Source organism: Megalobrama amblycephala, linkage group LG2 (assembly GCF_018812025.1).
Source record: "Megalobrama amblycephala isolate DHTTF-2021 linkage group LG2, ASM1881202v1, whole genome shotgun sequence".
Taxonomy (NCBI): domain Eukaryota; kingdom Metazoa; phylum Chordata; class Actinopteri; order Cypriniformes; family Xenocyprididae; genus Megalobrama; species Megalobrama amblycephala.
Window position 1 is genome coordinate 2,563,850 of NC_063045.1, and position 15,092 is coordinate 2,578,941.

The following is a 15,092-nucleotide window of genomic DNA, read 5'->3' on the forward strand; positions in this document are numbered from 1 at the left end:
AATCTCTGAGTTAGATTTACATTATTGATTACAGCAGCACTGTGATTCTGCAGAAGATCAGCTTATACAATACAGAATTTTTTTTTTTTTTTTAAAGTTGTCCTTATCACAAAAAAAAAAAGTTCTTTTAGGCACACACAGACATCAAGTATCAGCCTGTGAATCTCAACAACGGTGACAAGCAACATATTCTGATCAACAGATCAACTCTGAACATTAGAAAACAAGCTACTAAAAAGTCACAGAAAAACAGCAAAATTTTAATAGTGAGAATAAATGAAATTACTAAGACAATTTAGCTCATAATTTATTCATACAGCAATGCATGATGGGAGCCATGGATGAATTTTGATTGGTGGCTCCCAGAATGCACTGCAACATGCTTTATGATGGCCACCACTGTTGAGATTCACAGGATGATTCTTGATGTTTGTGTGTTTAAAAAAAAAAAAAAAAAAAAAAAAGAAAGAAAAAATTGTATTGTAAAAGCTGATCTTGTGCTGTAGAATCACAGTGCTGCTAATCAATAATGTAGTGATTCAGATCAAATAATGTTTATGTAACCAACACCTGATCATCTTTTAACTTTGCTTGTCTGGTTGGTTTTAATGCAGTTAAAACTGCCCAAACAAAATCTAATACTAAAAAGTCAAGGGTCAAGAGCTCAACTAAAACAAACCCTGACCTTGATGATGGTAACTTAAAAATTGTGATTTTCTCCTTTGGTGATTCTGCTTTTTATCATCAGGTGTCTTCAATAATGCTCAATCATCACTCAATTTATCACTTAATTATCTCATTAATGCTTCAGTGGATGAGATAAAAATATGGCAGGACTTTTACTTTCTGACCCCTGGATTACCCACCTCTGATGGCAACACAGACATTTTCTCGATTTACCAAAAACTAATTTCATAAAAACTTTTTTGAGTGGTAAATATGTCATCATACCTTACCTGAGATGATGTTAACATTTTTTTTGTGGATTTGACATGGGCGGGTCCTTGTTTGTTACTGACGTTTTAGTTTGCTTTCAGCAACTACCGACAAGAGACGGCAGTGGTCAGATATCGCGTCACAGAAAAAAAATTGCATGTCATGTGACTTAACCAAAGCACATCATTGGCTAAACTAAGGTTTTCTCTTACCAACAAAAAAAAAACTAGAATGTTCTCTTAAAGAGACGGTGGCAAGGAAATGAACAAAGAGTATGTTGCCATATGGCAACACTATGCGGTAGAGGGTTAAAATGACTGTATGTGTTTAAATATTTGGATAACACAGCTCTTTATGTCCAGCCATCTAATATTGCACAGGGCAACATTAGCACTATAGACCAGACAATGTGAGAGAGATACATTTACTACCATTAAACTATGCAAATATTGATTTTCTTGAAGAAAAAAAAAAAAATTAAATTGTGGATAATGTTGCATCATGGGATTGTAGTTCATTCCATCATTATTTTTATGACAAATATATTTACCTTTTTATTTGCAGCATTTAATTGCTGCATACAGTTATGAAACAAAATAGAATAGCAGAAATAGAGACGGTTGAGGTCTGATCTTGCCTCACTGCTAGTGTTTGCAACAAAGGCTGTTACTGGAAAAGAGTCACTGTTTAAAAAAAAATGTTACGCTAAAGGAAAATATTATTACTTTTAGTTTGAAACTCCCCAAAATGGATAAAATGTGCTTATCTGGAAGGTCACAGTATTAATATGCAAATCATGGATAAAGAGATTCATATGCAGCTGAGAATCAGTATTATATTTCACATACACACAGATCTCACAGAGATTTTTTTCTTGTCAAACATTAGCGCTCACTAATTCTGTACTTTATTTCACAGTAAAGCTGTTTCTCATAAAGAGGAAGTTATGGCTCTTCATGGCTCAAGACATACAAACACAAACTCACATTAACCACAAACATCCAGTTTTAAAACACTTTCTCATGCACATGTTCTCTACCCAACAGATGAAACTACATTCACATTATATATCTGAAGATGAAGCCTTCTGTAGATTGAGACTATAGAAACAATACTGTAAAAATACAGTAAAAACATCACAAAATTAAACATTCTTGCTAACAAGGACAGTAAATCTCTAGCATCAGTCACATGTGTGTCTCTTGAGGTCAGGGCAGTGAGGTTTACACACTCAGATCTTATAGCTTGTCTCCGTTACACGTTAAACCTGCAGCTAAATGAATACATTCTGTCTAGTGAGTTTGTAGTGAGATTAGCACATTATTGATCTGATTGACTGTGAGCTCATACAGCTTTTCTGGGATTGTATTGACTAGATCCTGAGCTCAATAAGGGGAACAGACACACAAGAACAGCCACTGAGTCTCAAGAGCTTCTGGAAGATGTTTGTCTTCAGCTTCTTCATTAAATCTCAGCAGATCAGGTGAAGATGGGAACTAAATATTCCTTTCACACTCATTTAAAGTTTAAAGACACGTGCTGCACCATCTTTTCTCAGAACTAACTTCACTTTTCCTTCGTTACAAATCAAAGAGTGACTTTAAATCTTAGATTTCAAACCCTGGAGCTCTTCATCTGACTGGTCGTGTCAAATTAGTTATATTCCTCTCACAGCAAGAACTGTCAGATCTGTGTCAGTTCATGAAACTCTTGTGTGGAGATGGTTTAGACACTTCAGTATGCTTGAATGACATTCATTTAGAGTGAGCTTTATGAGTTTGATATAAAAATTATAACAGAATGAAAAAGTAGCATGAATTTTCAGAGGAATTACATTAGAAATAAGAGGCCTGTTTCACTGTCAGGCATTTGACATGAAATTACAGTGTCAGTGAGAGATGTGTCAAAGAGGTTGAAAAAAATTCCCATAACTCTTTTTTTAATGAAGAATTATGTCAATAAATATCAGAATCTGTAATGTAATATAATAGTTGTGTACTCACCATAGACAGTAACATTGAATCTGCATTTATACGATGAGCTCTTACGGCTGATCTCAACTTCATAATCTCCAGCATGTTCAGTTGTGATGTTTGTGATGGTCAGAGATCCAGTCTTCTTGTCCAGCTTCAGTCTGTCTCTGAATCTCTCATCAGGTTCATCATGGATGATGCTGGTCAATACAGTGATTTTAGCTATTAGACTCCTCTTAGTTCCGAACATCCACTTTATCAGATCTTCTGTCTGTATTTCAGTATTAGTCTGTAGAGTGACTGAATCTCCCTCCATCACTGACACTGACTTCAGTTCATCAGCAAACACTCCTGAAGAACAAACAGTTTCTCAGTGAACAAGTAAATATATTTTTATTGATTAATGGTGGAAGTTGAAGTTCATTAGAGCGTCACTCAAATAACATGCAACTGTTAAAACAACATAAACTTGTCCATAACTTACCAACCAGACAGAGACAGCAAAAAATAAATGTGTGAAACATTTTCTTCAGCAGTTCAGTGATCTGAAATAGTTTCAGTGTGAAATCCTGTGAGTGTCTGCAGTAGAGATGTGTGGAGAACAAGCTGCTGACAGTGTTAACTATTTACTAACTTCCTCCAGACTGAATTAGACCACGCCCCCGTCTCCAACCACACCCTCTCTCCAAAACCCCGCCCACAATGTTGTGTTTTGTGCATCACAGGTGGAGTTTATGAAAAACTTGTTTTGCGTAATGTCAGATCTTTTAAAATTATTTTTAGCAGTTGCTTTATTATTGTGAAAGATCTATCTATAAAGAGTTTAATTTGCCTAAATAATACTCAAATAAAATCTTCATATTCCTGAAGTGTCTGAATTCACTCGTTTTCATTTCCTCTTTCAAGTGAACTATATTAGGGCAGTAATGTCGAGAATTACAAATTCAGGGTTTTCAAACAAAGCAACTTTCTTACCAGTTTACAAGACAGAAATAAAAAAATAAACAAATAAAAAAAATTAATTGCTTTTATGCAGTCATTTGCCTGTTATTAAAACAAACATGTTAATCTGCTTTATCAATACAGAAATATTTCTGAAAACACCTGCGATTGCTGATAAAGAAGCAGCTCTATACTCAGGGTCAAGAACTACATCAAACACCAACCTCCATGATGGTGACCTCAAACTAAACATCTAAACTTCTGTACATTTCCTACAATATTGAATTTTAGATCAAAATTAAGTTGAAAGAACGTTTGAGGAACATCATACCTTATAAAAACGTTCCTCTAACATCAAGAAAACTATGTTCTTAATGTTCCCAGAACAACACTGAATATTTAGAGAATGGTCTTATAACAAAATTAGCTGGGAGAGATGACTATTTTGCAATTATTTCGTTATTTTAATAATCAAGGATAAAAACAATCAAATGTTGAGATAGAACTACTTTAAAGCTTTACTAAATAAAACAGGTGAAAACAATATAACTCACCATAGACAGTGAGAGTGAAACTCACACTGTTGGTCAGTAGTTCATAATCTCCAGTATGTTCAGTTCTGATGTTTGTGATGGTCAGAGATCCAGTTTGATCGTCCAGCTTCAGTCTGTTTTCAGTGTTTTCAGTTCCAAACCTCCACAGAATCAGATCATCATCCATCATTTCAGTAAGATCAGAGTTTAGTGTGACTGAATCTCCCTCCATCACTGACACTGACTTCAGTTCATCATCACCAAACACTCCTGGAAAACATAAAAGACTAAATACCTGGTTTGTTCACAAACAGGTGAACCATTTTCAGATAAGAGCGCTTGAAATATGTGAACACTTCAGTGACTGACAGATCATGAACTAACAGGACAGTGTTAAACTGATTTTAAGATGCATCTGAAACCTCCACCATCGGAAACAGCAGATTTCACTTTGACTCAAACTGAGCTGCTCAAGTAATGATTCACATTCATGTTTCACTCTGAAAGCACTTTGGTATTATAGTTAAAGATGAATTTAAACTACTTGCTCTGAAATTACTGTTTTTAAGATCACGCATTATTTATTAAGACCATTAAATCCACAGCCAGTGAAGGATGAAAACCTTGTTTTGTCATTTCTCTTCTGCGTTAAAAGAAACAAAATACATCATATTTACAGAAAGATCCACAGTCTTTACACACACTTTATTTTATTTATTTATTTTACTGCTTAATTCGGCTTAATGTAGAGTTTACTGTGATTCATGGAGACAGGAGAGATTGTGAATCTTTATGGAGAAAATGATCAAGACAAATATTCCCAAAACAGAAATGACTGTTTACACCGAATATCATATTTATTCTTCTGCATGAGAAAAACTGTTATAATAAAAAAAGACTTTAGATTTCCTGTGGCATGCTGTTGCTGGTGTTTATTTGTTTGTTTTACTGAATTGTGTTTAGTGTATTTCTATTTAATTCAACTATTAAAATTCATGGATCTATAATGTAATAATATTTGTACATTTAAAGCATCTTCATTCATCCTCATAACCATCAGACCAACTTATCAGTATCATTCCATCTGAATTTATATTTATTGTTATACAACCTTCAATTAAAAATATAGGCTTATGATTTATTGATGTATATCAGTTGGTCCTGCTCAGTTCTCATTTTACATTTGATGGTGTTTTATTGGCAAATATTTTTCTTCATTTGTGTTTCTGAAGCATTTGCAGTAAATTAAATGAAATATTGATGAATATTCTAGATTTTGGCCACCAGATGGACCCAAAGTACACAATCACTTCTGAGAAAAAAACATCTGAAAATGCATGAATGTAAATCATATTATAGATTAAAACTATATTATAACAACTATAACAATATTCATGATATCTGATCTGTTTTTTATTCAATGCCACAAGAAAACATAATCACATTATTTACATTACTGTCAGAAAGAGAAAACATTACATAAAGCACATCAAACACACATTTCTATCATTCTATCTAAATCTTTCCAAAATATTCTTGAACAGATACAGTGATAAACATACACAATAGTTCAGATTTCACAGGTTATTAAATGATGACTTTAAATCTTTCTAAAACATGCTAAACTGTATTATGTCAGTTCAGTAGGTAATATTTAGTTCAATTCTACAGTGATTTATTGATGTGACAAATATTTTTACATTTGTATTTGTGGCGTTGCTGCATACAATTATGAAACAAAATTAAAAAGGTAAAATAACAAATTAAGAAAAAATGAAAACTGTAATTAACAATGAAATGTAAAACAGATTGCATTAAAGAATAAAATGAATTGTTTTGGCCACCAGATGGCCTCAATACACCAATTCTGAAGAAAGAAAAGGTAAACACAACTTCGTTTTGCATCACTAAACAATTAAAGCACACATATTTTCATCTTTACGATTAAAACTCTTATATATGTCACAATATTTATGACATCAGTTCTGTTTCCTCCATTTAACTTCTCGTAGATCTGACGTCATTGACCAGAAGAACAGCAGCAGCCGCAGCAGCCACGCCCATCAGAGCAGTGACGACCAATCGGAGCACAGCTTCAGCAGAATCACAACAATGGGCGTGTGCTTCTGAAAAACAAAGATAAAACAGAACTGAGATTTTCAACAAGCTGATTTTAGTCTCTGTCAGGAACTCAGATATCTGCAAAACTCAAATCTGTTTAAAATGACATGAGTGAAATAAAGCTGTGAGCAGCGATACGGAAGAGCAAAAACTGACAATCTCTGGATCAGGTGCTTCTCACTCATCTTGTTGCGCCTCTGGGAAGACGTGTTCACACAGATTTCAAAGTTAAAGTGATAATTATCAAAAAAAATAACGTTCATTGTGTAAGGTCTTTATACACAAATTATATTACATTTCTTCAATAGATCCTCCTAAAATGTACACATTGCACCTTTAAAAAAAAAAAAAAGCCACTTCTGTCAGGACCACTATCGTCAAATATGATTGATAATGCATAGAGTTTGTATTGGGGTATGGTTCTGTTCTGGGCAAGAACTCCCTGCGCATCCATGTAGCCTAGCATGGATAAGAGCGGGGAGAGCAGCAATAAACCCTCTACAGTAAACAGAACAAAACATTTGCAGATATCATTAATATCAATAATTTAACATACACATATTTCAAGAATTAGTCTGATTCAGGAGAATAATAAGGCCAATCCTGACTGAAGAGAGGAGGAGCTGGGGATGGAGGAGGGTAATTTGCTCCTGAGAAATGCGATAGCTGCTGATAATACTGAGGAGCTTATATATAGATGCTGTGATAGGCGTCGTATTCCTATAGGTAGATGTGAGTCACCTGGGAGTCAGCTGACGCGAGCTTGACTGACGTGACCTGCCAGAACTGACGCTAACGCTGGATTATTACAACTGAGATATCTGCACATGCCTGACAGAGGTCAGTGATGTTAACATGTTCACCTTTTGACAATCCTGATGATGATGATGATGATGATGGTGAAAATGATGTTGAGTCTAGGCTGGTGACAGGAAGAGTTGTAGTTGGAGCAGCTGAAAAACATGAGAAAAAATGTTTAATGCAATGTCAGTAACAGTCATTCAATGCTGACAGTCCTGATCTTCTTGGAGCCATTGTCTAAATGTTAAAGTGTATTTTGGGATTTCACAATGGGACACTGAGTGTGTGGAAAGACATTTATTCACTCACATAGCCTATAGTCTACTTATTACAGGTGACTTTGGGCTTGTCTTTTTAAGAGGTCAGTTAGAAATTTGGGCAGTTTTGTTATGGAGAATCAATTAGCAGTGTGAAACTTTGAATCTATTGAACCAATTGATTCAGTGTTTCCAAGCGCTTGAAGAATGTGAAGAATGGCTGTGTCCTCAATTCAAGCTTAATGGAGCTGTATGTATATAAGTTGTTTTTGACCGTCCTAAAGCCAGCGGTGGATGAATCACACAAATCAAGTACTGGAGTTGCTGAACTGATAAAAAAAACATCACATTGTTAAATGCATAATATTTTAAAATGAACACTATGCAAACATACTAATTTGATATCATTTGAAATGGCGGGGAAGAATGCAAGTGCAATAATCTGCTATTTTAATGTTGTGTTTGTTTTTTACTTAAAATCACCATTGAGATGTTCATATGGAAAAGCACCACAGCTTACACTTATTGAGCAGATTTAGACTTAAAGTCGTGACCTAAATATGATTTTCATTTACAATAATCTATCCTAAAATTCATCATTTGTTTTTGAGAATTCAACTTCATGAAATGCTTTACAGACGTGGGTTCAGGTTCAGGAAGTGACTTTTCATACATGTTTAAATATTTGGATAACACAACTCTTTATGTCCAGCCATCTAATATTGCGCAGGACAATATTAGCACTATAGTCCAGACAATGTGGGAGAGATACATTTACTACCATATACAAATATTGATTTTCTTAAAAAAAAGAGAAAAAAAAGAAAAAAAAAAATCTAATTGTGGCTAATGTTGCATCATGGGATTGTAGTTAATTCCATCATTAATATTTATGCCAGATATATTTACCTTTTTATTTGCAGCATTTAAAGGTGCCCTTGATTCAAAAATTGAATTTACCTCGGCATAGTTAAATAACAAGAGTTCAGTACATGGAAATGACATACAGTGAGTCTCAAACTCCATTGTTTCCTCCTTCTTTTATAAATCTCATTTGTTTAAAAGACTTCCGGAAAACACTCGGATTTCAACATAACATCGACTGTTACGTAACAGTCGGGGGCTCCACCCCAATATTTGCATAATGCCAGTGTTCAAATGCATTACACAAGGACAGCCAGTAATGTCTGGATCTGCACAGATGAATCATCAGACTAGGTAAGCAAGAACAACAGCGAAAAATGACAGATGGAGCAATAATAACTGACATGATCCATGATATCATGATATTTTTAGTTATATTTGTAAATTGACTTTCTAAATGTTTCGTTAGCATGTTGCTAATGTAGGCTACTGTTGGTTAAAGTTACACCGTTTATTACTGTATTCACGGAGACAAGAGCGTCGCTATTTTCATTTTTAAACACTTGCAGTCTGTATAATTCATAAACACAACTTCATTCTTTATAAATCTCTCCAACAGTGTAGCATTAGCCGTTAGCCACGGAGGACAGCCTCAAACTCACTCAAAATAAAACGTTGACATCCAAATATATACTTTACTCACATAATTCGAAGCATGCATGCAGCATGCATGACGAACATCTTGTAAAGATCCATTTGAGGGTTATATTAGTTGTGTGAACTTTGTAAATGCGCTGTAATATAGTCAACAACTCATGTGGCAGGGAACACGCTCGCTCTTAAAGGGGCGGCGTCAGTGTAAATCAGTGCATAGTTAATGATGCCCCAAAATAGGCAGTTAAAAAAATTATAAAAAAAAAAACTATGGGGTATTTTGAGCTGAAACTTCACAGACACATTCAGGAGACACCTTAGACTTATATTACATCTTTTAAAAACATGTTTAATTTAATTGCCGCATACAGTTATGAAACAAAATAGAAAAGCAACATCACATAAATCAGTTTAAAAAATGAAAGCATAATTAACAAAGAAATGTAAAATGGAATAATAAAATTATACAATAAAGGGATAGTTCACCCAAAAATGAAAATTCTGTATATCATTTACTCAATCTCAAGTTGTTCAAAATCTGTATAATTTTCTTTGTTCTGTTGAACACAAAGGAAGATATTTTGAAGAATGTGTTAAACCAGGGGTCTCAAACTCAAATTGGCGGGGGGCCATTTCTGTGATTGACACCTCATAGGAGGGCCATATTAACATTCAAGCGCAAGAAAGCGCAACATTTCAGAAAATTTACTTTCCTTTGCATTATTTCTCATTTACTTTCATTAGGCCAACTAAAATGTTTTTATACCTATACTATAAATATTTTATTTACCATACTAAATGTAAACAGCAGTGTCTCTCTCATTGTTACAGAGTGTAATATAATTATATAATACTATTACTAATATAATACTACTAATATAGCCTACTAATATAATATTATTAATTGCAATAGTCTGGTGCAACTTCTCACATCCAACAAGGTGCATGGAATAAAAAAATGTGTAATTTAGGAACAAAACCAGCAAAACTTGTGGCGTGGAGGGGTCAGAAATAAAAAAAAAAACTGGAGCTATATATATATATCAACTTTATTTTGCCAAAAAATAAAAAGCTCTCATACATACATTATTAGATTTTAACATCTAGTGGAAGTATTTTCCCTTACTTTATGTTAGCTTAAATAACATTAAAATCTTGCACTGAACAACACTGTACTGAACAAATACAATCCCTGAATGCATTTGCACACGCTTCTGTTTCTTGACAGACACCTGCAGCGCTTCTGCTCACACAGCTGAGACACATTTGTCCAAGATGCCGTTTGAACATCGTAACGTTTAATGGTTGCATCGGACGCGTTTCGGTGGTTTTAAATCGACGCTCGTGACTTAAAGTCAAGAGCTTTTACTGTGATTTAGGCAAGCGCGCTCATAATAGAAGCGACGCGGTTGAGAGCGCGGCTCATGGTTGCATAGCAACGACAGACGCCACTGGAGCAAAAGCGCATTGGAAAGAAGAAGAATGAGAATGTAATTTGTTTTTTGAAAGAATACAACAGTTTATTCCCTATATTGATAGTGAATTTAAAAAAGTGTGTGATGAAGATTTGCAGATAGAGGAATTAGATTTAGCTGTGAAAAATCTCAAATTAAATAAATCACCTGGTCCTGATGGGCTAACTTCAAACTTTTATAGATGTTTTTGGAAGGATTTAAAAGAATTATTGTTTAAAGCTTTTCTACAATCTATTGAAGAAGGTACATTAAGCTCTACACAGAGACAAGGGCTGATTACGTTACTACCCAAACCCGATAAAGACTCTGTGTCCGATAACCTTGTTAAATACCGATTATAAAATTTTTGCACACATCTTTGCCAACAGACTTAAAAAAGGTATAAATAAGGTTATTAATGAATCTCAATCAGGTTTCTTGGAGGGTCGCTCCATTCATAATAATATAAGATTCATTATGGATTTGTTGGAATATAGTGAATGGATAGAAGATGATGGTTTTATTTTATTTTTAGACTTCAAAAAAGCATTTGATATGTTAGAGCACTCCTTTTTATTTCAGGCTCTCCAGTCTTTTGGTTTTGGAGACAGATTTGTAAACATTATAAAGATGATTTACAAGGATATAAACAGTTCAATATCTCTTCCGTTTGGTACATCTAAAAGATTTACGATTGGCCGTGGTGTAAGACAGGGGTGCCCCCTCTCCCCTCTTTTGTTTATTATTGCAACAGATCTGTTGGCTCGTTTATTTAATCATGATTCAAGTGTTAAAAAGTTGAAGGTGTTTAACATGGCTGTTGGTATTAGCCAGTTAGCGGATGATACCACTCTTTTTTTACAGGACGCAGATCAAATTTCTCTCTTTATTTCCTTAGTTGATTTTTTTTTCTAAAGCATCTGGTCTCCATTTAAATATGTCCAAATGTGAGCTTATGCCCATTCATAATTGTGATCACACATCATTATATAACATTCCTGTTAAAAATTCCACTAAGTATCTAGGTATTATCATTACGAGAAATTCTGAGAGATGCATGGAATTTAATTATTTAGAAAAATTAAAAAAGGCCAAAATAATTTTAAATAGTTGGTTACAAAGAGACCTTTCTATTTTTGGTAGAGTATTGTTGTCTAAAGCAGAGTTTCTGTCAAGGATCATCTACCCCACAATTGCTTTAGCCCCTTCTTCATATGTTTCTAAACTAATTAATCGCTCATTGTATAATTTTATCTGGAAGAATAAGACTCATTTCATTAAGAGAAATGATATAGTCAAACCCTATGACCTGGGTGGTTTAAACATAATTGATTTTGAACAGATGAATGGCATGTTGAAGTTAAAATGGTTACAAGCTTTTTTATACAATTCTGAGAGCTTTTGGTTTAAAATTCCTGCATCATTACTTAAGAAATTTGGTGGCATTGAATTCTTACTTAAATGTGATTTCGATATTTCTAAACTTCCGATTAAATTATCCGCATTTAATCAACAAATTTTGCAATATTGGAAACTAGCACACACCCATAACTTTACACCACATAATTCATTGATATGGAATAATAAGTATATTCTACATAGAAAGAAATCACTCTTTTATGAAGTTTGGTTTGGTAGAAATATTTGGTTTATAAAGGATCTCTTTGACGATGATGGAGAAGTGCTAGATTACAATGCTTTTACTATTAAACATGGGTTCGCATGCCATCCAAATGCTTAAACATATTAGAACCTCCTATTTAAAATTTCCAGTTCACCCCAAAATTAAAGAAACTCACTTTAAAATCTTATATGATATTTATCCCTCTGGAGTGTTTCTAAAGATTAGATTTAACATTGAAATGATATTATGTAAATTTTGTAATTCTTCTCCAGATAATACAGAACATATTTTTTTTGCTTGCAAATATTCTAGGGTCTTCCGGGGAAAAGTGCAATTGTGGTTAAAAAAGGGTAATGTGGTTGATTTGAACTTGTCCTTTATAGATATTAAATATGGAAACTATGAAGAAGATGGTAAAAAAGGTTTTTTGATTAATACCTTACTTTTATTAGCAAAAAATTTTATTCACAAATGTGAGACAATTTTGATAGATTTATTGGAAAAATATAATTTGTCATGATGTTATTATTTTATCCCTTGTATTTAATTTTTATATATTAATATAGATGGACTTAATTGGAAGTGAATATTTTTTATTTTTTTTTGCCTTTATATATTAGGTTGTCTAAGCCCCTCTTAACATTGATACTTTGAATGTAAACTGTATGCCACTTTGTTTTGTAAATTTGTAATTTTTGTTAATATTTCAATAAAAAAAAAAAAAAAAAAAAAAGAAGAAGAATGCGGCGCGGGCGCTTATGTGACGCGATATGTGAATGCCCCCATAGAACGGCGACTTTTTCTTTGCATATCAGTCATAATGTCCCGCGGGCCGGCAGTTTGAGACCACTGCCATAAGTGATAACAAAATAAAACAAAAGTTTTAGAATAACTCGCGGGCCGCACTAACACTAAACTTTGATGTCAGGTGGGGGGCCACAAAATATCATCCCGCGGGCCGCGAGTTTGAGACCCCTGTGTTAAACTGAACAGTTCTGGGGCACCACTGACTTCCATAGTATTTATTTTTTTACTATATGGAAGTGATGCCCCAAAGCAGCCTGGTTACAAACTTTCATCAAAATATCTTCCTTTGTGTTAAACAGAACAAAGAAAATTATACAGATTTTGAACAACTTGAGGGAGAGTAAATGACAGAATTTTCATTCTTCCCTTTAAAGAATATTTATGGTTTTCGCCACCAGATGGCCCCAAAACACCAGATGAATCTAATGAACCTTTTCTGATCCAGTTCAAAGGAGAGCATTGGTAAGCAAAGCTTTGTTTCAACATCACTATTTTTATATTACATTTATGCATTCAGCAGATGCTTCTGTCCAAAGTTACATTCATCAAAGAGCCAATAATTGTTGTAGTACACAATCCCAGTGGATTAGACAACTACTGGAGATAAGAGAAGAGAAGACTGGACAAGGCTGTGTCCTGTGCTCTTTTTGATCTTTCTCCAGGAGCTCCTCACTGCAGAACACTGGAGATCCAGGGGGCGGAGTCGGGTAGGTTTAGGGATATATAAAGTGGGAGGAGTTTAATTTTGTGTCCTGCAGTGAGGGCCATCTCTCTTTTTCAGTGTTTTATTTCAGGGTGTTTGATCTCATGTTCTGTCTTAGCAGGAAAACCAGTCTTACATTAACATACTCATATTTTCATTGTTTAATCGAATCTAAAGTGTAATTAAAAGGAAATATATTTTGCAAACATCTCCTCACTTTTGGTCAATATACTGTATCAGTCACTGACTCAAAGAATCGTCCTAATCTGGACAGCAGCCTTAAAAAAAACTGTAATTTTACTATTTTGCAAAAAGCATCTCTTTCCATTAAGGACAATGCAAAAGTAGTAAAGTCTGTGGAGGCTTTTAATAGTGTACGATAAACATGTTTTTCACTGTTTGCTGAAAGGAGTGTTAATGCTGAGCATCAGTCACATGACACGAGGGAGGTTGAGGTCTGATCTCGCCTCACTGATAGTGTTTGTTACTGGAAAAGAGTCAATGTTTAAAAAAACGTTAGTCTAAAAGAAAATATTAATACTTTTAGTTTGAAACTCCCCAAAATGGATGAAATGTGCTGATCTGAAGGTCACAGTATTAATATGCAAATCATGGATATATAAAGAGATTCATATGCAGCTGAGCATCAGTATTATATTTCACATACACATAATATGATATACAGTATGTTAATATTTCACATTCACACAGATTTTACAGAGATTTTTTTCTTGTCAAACATTAGCGTTCACTAATTCTGCACTTTATTTCACAGTAAAACTGTTTCTCATAAAGAGTAAGTTAAACTATGGGCGTTCTTTCACCCACACACTATTCACAGCTCAAAACATACAAACACAAACTCACATTAACCACAAACGTCCAGAGATAAACACATTCTCGTGCACATGTTCTCTACCCAACAGATGAAACTACATTCACATTATATATCTGAAGATGAAGCCTTCTGTAGATTGAGCCTATAGAAACAATACTGTAAAAATACAGTAAAAACATCACAAAATTAAACATTCTTGCTAACAAGGACAGTAAATCTCTAGCATCAGTCACATGTGTGTCTCTTGAGGTCAGGGCAGTGAGGTTTACACACTCAGATCTTATAGCTTGTCTCCGTTACACGTTAAACCTGCAGCTAAATGAATACATTCTGTCTAGTGAGTTTGTAGTGAGATTAGCACATTATTGATCTGATTGACTGTGAGCTCATACAGCTTTTCTGGGATTGTATTGACTAGATCCTGAGCTCAATAAGGGGAACAGACACACAAGAACAGCCACTGAGTCTCAAGAGCTTCTGGAAGACGTTTGTCTTCAGCTTCTTCATTAAATCTCAGCAGATCAGGTGAAGATGGGAACTAAATATTCCTTTCACACTCATTTAAAGTTTAAAGACACGTGCTGC

The 15,092-nt window shown here is 34.3% G+C and overlaps 1 protein-coding gene across 1 annotated transcript in view; it reads right to left on the reverse strand.

Moving 5' to 3' along the window:
• The window catches only part of LOC125263165, a 71,338-nt gene that overhangs the window by 7,663 nt on the left and 48,583 nt on the right, over nucleotides 1–15,092 (reverse strand). The gene's annotated exons all lie outside the window — the stretch shown is intronic.